The sequence below is a fragment of the Leptonychotes weddellii genome, chromosome 1 (genome assembly GCF_054177405.1).
Source record: "Leptonychotes weddellii isolate Sample4059 chromosome 1, ASM5417740v2, whole genome shotgun sequence".
In the NCBI taxonomy this organism is placed as follows: Eukaryota; Metazoa; Chordata; class Mammalia; order Carnivora; family Phocidae; genus Leptonychotes; species Leptonychotes weddellii.
Genome location: NC_138369.1, coordinates 151,303,679 through 151,311,065, shown reverse-complemented (window position 1 = coordinate 151,311,065; position 7,387 = coordinate 151,303,679).

The following is a 7,387-nucleotide window of genomic DNA, read 5'->3' as shown; positions in this document are numbered from 1 at the left end:
CAGTTGCATTAGCCACATTTCAAGGGCTCAGTTGCCAGTATGTGGTTGGTGGCTATCACACTGGGCAGCTCAGATAGAGCACATTTTCATCACTATAGAATATTCTAGCAGACAGCTCTGATTTTCAATATAGTGTACAGGCAACATGTAAGTGACATTTATAGCAACTGCTTGTCAGTTGAGAATAGAGAAGGATCAATGCAGCCTGCAGTATTTGGGAAGACTTTAACAAGACCTTGAATTTATGGTTATTTTGGCAAGTGTAAAGAACAATGGGGGGGGGGCACCTGGGTGGCTCAGTCGTTGAGCGTCTGCCTTCGGCTCAGGTCATGATCCCAGGGTCCTGGGATCGAGCCCCGATTGGGCTCCCTGCTCCTCGGGAAGCCTGCTTCTCCCTCTCCCACTCCCCTTGCTTGTGTTCCCTCTCTCACTGTGTCTCTCTCTGTCAAAAAAGAAATAAAATCTTTAAAAAAAAAAAAAAAGAACAATGGGGGACATTCAGTAGAGAAAAGGAAAGAGGATGTTTGGAGGAATAACAGCCTGACTGGCAAGTTAAGGTGTTTGTTCCATGTTTCATGTCACTAATATTTCTGAGCAGGGTACTGACAGTCCTGGGACAGTGGCACCACCCAACAAATAATTTTTCCTTATGTAATTTAGTAGAAAAAGGCCAATATTTAATATTAGCATACCAATGGGAATTCATCTTGCACTCCATGCTTAGCTCCAGGGGTGTAACACTGTACATAAAAGTGTCACACCAGTAACACTGTATGTATATGCATGGGTGTGAATGGACTTAGGTAAAATTGTGTTTTCTTGGAACAATCTATGGGGATAAAGAAAAGCATATTGAGAGGTTTCTCACTCACCATCACCATATTCTATTCCCCTGTCCCTTTTTTCCTGTCCTCCTTTTCACATTTATTAGGTTCCTACTGTGTGTTAAGTATTGAGGGTGCAGAGATAAACAAAACCTGAATCCTTCTGCCAGGAGCTCACAGTCTTGCACGTAGAACAGGCTGGTGCTATTATAGCTTGGACATGGCCATGACAGGGCTGTGCACAGAATGCCAGGGAGCATGGCCGAGGTGTACAATGTAGCCTGGGGCAGGCGGGTTGTAGGCACGTCTTCTCAAAGCAGAAGATACCTGATCTGATTCTTGGAGGAGGAGTACAAATTAATTCAGTAGATTAAGTAGGGAATACCACATGCGGAGAGGGAAGATCAAGGACAAAAGCAAAAAAAAAGTATGCAGAATGTGACCATATGGAAAGAACTAGCTCTTGTTTCTTTTGTCTTTGGCACGACACAAAGGAAGGGCTCAAGGTATACTTATTTCCATATATATCCTCACTGCCGGTTAAGCAGCAGGTGTAGACAATATAGACATTTTTCTCGGTGACTCACATGGCATGAGGGAATCATTTAAGCTGTCTTGACTCTCATCATCTGGCTATGGATGATAATAAACGTAACGCCAAAGAGAATGATCTGTCGAGCCAGATTCAAGTTCGTTTAACGTGCTGTAATGCCTTTGTTCTGTCCGTTCCTCATATAATCATGGGAATTTCTACTGCCTTAGGAATGACATGCTGGGTTGTCACTCTCTCTCCCAGAGTGATGCCAAGCAACTTGGGATCACTTGGGGAGAATTTATGGAGAAACCTTAGCCCTTACAAATTACTCTAGGGAGAAATGATAGCTTTTTTTTTTTGTTTTTTTTTTTGTTTTTTCTAGTAACACAGCCCTTACTTTTTTGGCTCCAAAGTGACAGCATGCTTTTAGGAAAAAATACAGAAAAGAAAAAGAAATTAAAATCACAGTATTAAACAAGAACCAGAGCCAGTCGGCAGTATCTAGGAACAGAGCCACTGGAATTCTCCCTCTCTTTTTATGAGTCAGAGGCATTGTCACAGGGAATTGATGGTTTTTCTTCCTTTTATGACACTAGAAGACACCATGGAAGGCAGTGTGGGGGAGCAGGGTGGAGTGTGACCTCGATGGGAATCCCGGCTCTGCCGCTTGCTCGCTCTGTGACCAGCAAGTTGCTTGATTAAGTAGAGGCTCCGTTTCTCTCATCTCTAAATTGAGAATGATAGGGAGGCCTGGGTGGCTCAGCTGATTAAGTGTCTGCCTTCGGCTCTGGTCGTGATCTCAGGGTCCTGGGATTGAGCCCCGCATCGGGCTCTCTGCTGAGCAGGGAGTCTGCTTGTCCCTCTCCCTCTGCTCTAACCCACTTGTGCTCTCACTCTCTCCCTCTAATAAATAAATAAATAAAAATAAAAAGCCCTGCTCTTGTAGGGTTGATTTAAGGAACAGAGATTATGATACAATGTCTGATCCCATTAGATACTTAATCAACGGTATCAATTATTATAACTACTAATGATGAGTTTGAGTTGCTCCTTTCGATGCCTGTGAACTACTTATTTTCTTAAAGGAGAGGATGCTCTGGTCTGCCACTTTTAGGGTACTGACCTCTGGGCATATCTTTGTGAAGGGGAAAGAGAATTCCCAGAGTATGGCCCTAAGAGAAATAGGGAATATGATAGGGGTTGGAGGTCTGAGTATTGTCAATAAACCAAATAATCCCTGATATAGCAAGATATACTAGAATACCAGTAAGTGTGAGCCTGTTATAGGAATTAGCTCCCTATTTATGGTGAGAAAGTAAATGCTCAAGGAAGAAGTTTGGCTAATGATCTTAGTTATTCATAGTGGTTAAGGTGACACAGAATTATCAGATCAGAGATTGTTGAGCTAATTTGTGAAATTATGTAGGCTCCTTGTTTGCTGAACTTATTGCTTATTGATGGTCATTTCTCTATTCATACACCATCTCTAAACAATGGGAAAGAAGAGGGAAGGAAGAGATCATTTTAATCTGTCCAATCTCCCTTCCTTCTTCCTTCCTCCCTTCCTATCATCTATCTATCTTTCTAGATTTTTAAAACACTTATTCTGGCATTTCTGCTATTATTTTTATTATGAAGAACTGAGCCATTGAACCAAGACATGTTCATCTTCTTTTGTTCCTTTTTCACCTGGGTTTGGAAATTACACTGGGATTGTTTCTTACTTTATGATTTGGCATAGCACGTAACCTCTACTGACACTCAATGTGTATTACATAATAACTAGCAACCTGAAATTACCATGTCCCAGTAGATCTTGAAATAATGAAGTAGGACAATGATTCCTAAACTGTTCCCAAGTTGTTCCACAGAATACCAGTCCCAAGAGATGCTCTCAGGTTGGGAAGATTTGTCAGCAAATGTTTAGGGCACACTATTTACTGTAACATTTTTGAAAAATGAAAATATAATTAGCTAATATAATATATATTATTATCTAATATAATATATATATTAGAAAATATATATATTAAGGTCTTCGTGAAGTCTTGCAGTGAATTAAACTGATCATATTGTTTCATTGGAGTATTTCTAAAATAATTTGACCGTAGAAGCTTTTTCTGTATAAACACATATTAATATCTCAGGTACTACTGTTTTTGAAACACACTTTGGAAAATGTTGAAGAAGCGACATTCAGATTTTACATAATATAGCATCATTATTAAAAATATCATCTTTCGGGCTGCCTGGGTGGCTCAGTCAGTTAAGCGTCTGCCTTCCGCTCAGGTCATGATCCCAGGGTCCTGGGATCGAGTCCCACATCAGGCTGTCTGCTCAGCGGGGAGCCTGCTTCTCCCTCTCCCTCTGCCTGCCGCTCCCCCTGCTTGTGCTCTCTCTCTCTGTCAAATAAATAAATAAAATCTTTAAAAAAAATCATCTTTCTTTAGTTAAAATAGGATTTTAAAACCACAAAAACCTTTTTATATGGGAGGGAATTAGCTTTTAACTAATGTCAAACTACGGACAAGTAAACACAGAGACCTTTTGAGACTCTTAAGCCATAATTTAATTGTTTCTTTTCCCTTTTCTACTTACCCTTGACCTCCTCTGGCCCTTTGGGACATAAGGAATTGTCCTTTGTATTTTAAGAAACAAAAATGCTTTTGCTACATCTTGAAAGGTTGGTTATGTGCTTATTTGGAATTTTATTCCATTTTGACTCAATTCCACTTAAATACCATGAGCCATTACCAGGTGTTGTGAGTATAATCCATTCACTATATAAGTAACAGTAACAACGTATGCTTAAGTAGCATCAGTCTGCAAAATAATTGGCAAGACTTCAAGTGTCTCTAAATGATAAAGAGAGTGGTTATTTGAAAACTGTTCTTCTATTTAAGATAAATACATTAAGGCACAGAGATGACTGATGACTTTTCCAAGACCCCAGAAAGAGTCAAGGTGTTTTTGAGATTAAAACACAAGATTTTCTCGAATGGGGGCTTCTTAGGCCACGTGCATACCGACTTCATATGTTCATCCCTACTGACATCAGAAATAGAAAGAGGATTGCCCTGTATGTCTGCGAATGTTGTAAGTCGTACAAAGCAAGCAGCCCTTCTCTGGTGTGCCAGGGATTTTTCTTTTATGGTCCTAATTGATCTCTATCCCCCAAAGGGTTCTGAATTATGCAAGTGTCTCAAGTCTTAACAAGCCATCCCCAACACAGCTGTGCAATGGAAATGTTCCACGGAAAAGTATTCACTTTGCTCTCGGCAAGGCCCTGGCTGCTCCTTGGAGAGACCCGGACCCAGGAGTGCAGGTTTGGGGCCATCTCGGAGAACTCTGGCCCGTTTCTGCCTCCTTCTTCCTCCCAGCTCCCTTCCCGCTCCTGTTGACAGGAGGGTCTAGTCATGGCACAAGATTCCCCTTGTAAGCTCATGAACTCTCAGTGCCTGAGCTTCTCTGTCCTCCTCTCCCTACCCCAGCTGCCCAGGTTTGTTTTTTACCGAGGTGAGCATTTAGTCTTGGCTGGTGGTGGCCCCGGAAAGAACATTTTCTAAGATTGCTTTGGTTTTCTTTCAAATAAACCTCTACAAGCCTGGACATTGCTGGCATTGCTGAAACGCAGGTGATTTATTCCTAGAGGCTTAAATTGTTTTTTGTTTTTTGTTTTTTTTTGTTTTTAAAGAAAACCAACAATGTGATACACTCCTATAGTACATTCTATCCACTGGTTACAAAGGACATCTGGCTCTGCCTTTTATCAGAAAAATTCAAATCTAAAGGCCCCCTCTGGGAACAAGTCAGGTTTTTTTGAGACACTCAGCCCCGTGGCTCCCTCTACTGGTCATCGACTTTCCTCCCCACTCGTTTGAACACTTGACTGGAATAAACTGGGAGCTAGGAGGGGATCTAGACATGTTGTTAAATCAGGAGTTACGGATACAATAGCATATTTTTGTTGCACATCTTTGTATCTGTTATTTTTCCCACCTCGATTTTGGCCACCTACGCCACAAATTCTTAGCTCAACCTAGTGTCTCCTTTCACGTCGGTCTTGGCCTTACCTTGCATCTGCCTTTTAACAAGAGGCCACTTGTTTGGATTTACAGCACGGATGAACACCATGACCGCTTTTTTTTAAGACTAGATTATCAGTAAGTAAAGATCTTTAAAGAACTAGAATGATGTACAGTCATCACTTTGAGTTTATGAACCAAGTATAGGTTTCCCTTTTGAGTGCACATAGCAGGATTGTTGCAGGAACATGCCAAACAGGGTAATAGCTGCCCCAGGACAATGCTCTTGAACCAGTTCTTAGGATTCACTGTCCTCCTGTGGAACTGAAGACAGTGGTGACTTAACCCACTCTGCTGCCGGGCAGCATAAAATTTCTGCATAAACCAGCCAGAGTTGCCCTAGTACATGAAGCCTGAGTTATGGAGGTCACTGGCCCAGACTTTTAGAAAAACAGCTGTTTTATCTAGCTAACAGAGAAGACTGGAGAAGCGCCCCAACAGGCTGGACACATTTTATTTCCTGGAGAAGCCAACAGCTGACACCCACACCCAGGCCTATTCAGTTAGAATTGGAAAAGTAGCACATGAAGTGATTGTCTTTAATCTCAGCACATCAAATGATGCCAATGCCTAAATATCCTGTGATGTAAACACATCAATAGAGAGCTGAAGAGAAGCAGTCTTCAAGAGACTTACTTAAAAGAATGTTTTCACGATGATGCTGATGATGCTTAGTCATAGCCTATATAAATTGTAACATACAATAAATCAATTTCAGAAACACAAGTACTATTTCAAAGATATGCAAACATTGTCAGGCTTTAGAGGAAAGTGAAGAAGCAATCTGGGGTAACATCTGTCCACTTATTCAGGGTGAATTATTTCCAGAAACGATACAAGAATATTCTTTTCTACCTTCATCATTTTCTATATCGGAGTAACTTTATATATCACCCCAAATTGTATCATTATCTTAGTAGAGAACATTTTGATGACTTGACATCTATGGAGTTAGTATGCTAGGTCAGTGGAGTCAGAGGTCAAATGAGGCTCTTTTCCCAGTCAAGAGTTAAGAAGAATTTTAGCCATGTGAGTCAGTACTCAATGGCATTGTACTGAAAGGAGCCTGACCCAAATAGGATTTTATCTCCCAAACATTTGAGAGATTCTTGGATCAGACATGTTAAAAATCTCTTCTCCAGCACCTCAAAACTCTATGGAGTTTCTCCCTCTTCTGTCTAAGATGGAATGAGCTCTCTTAGCTGCACTTATCTTTCCTCTACACTCTTGGCCCCTTGACCCCTCTCCTCTGACATGACATATTTCATGCTTATACCCGTCAATCCGTTTGTTTTTCAGAGTTTCCTCTGGTTGTTCTTTATGCATATCTCGCCTTTTTTTCTCATTAAAGACCTGGGAAGCAGTAAGGTGATTATATTGCCATCACATTGTCTATTGGGTGGGAGAAGAAGAAGATCATGCCATAAACCATCACAAAATAATACACTTGTTCTGTCACATAAATATTGGAACCAGACTATAAGGCATCTTCGACATGTACTATATGGGGAAAACACACTATAGTTATCCAAGATAGAGCACTGTTCAAAGAGTTTGGCTACCTGAACTGTAGCCCTAGTTCTGCTATACATGTCTTGGTGACCTTGGGCATGACATCAACCTTTCTCACCTGTAAAATTGACTTTAGTTAAAATTAGCTCCAAAGATCCTTCTAACATTTATATTCTGTGATTCTCTAAGTGTAATACCCAAGAAATTAGAATAGGGACTAGATAAGTGTTTAGAAACATCATTCAGAGGGACCTGTTGGAGGCAATGGCAATTTTAAATTACCTTTCTTCTAGATAGAAGGCTTTACATTTACAAAAGTGTGAAGCCTTCTTATTTGCTGGAGTGAAAATTTAGATCCTGTTTGAGAGAAGTATGAGACTTTTGGTAATGAGAAAATCCACAAGTATAAGTGGTACTCCAGAAACTTGATC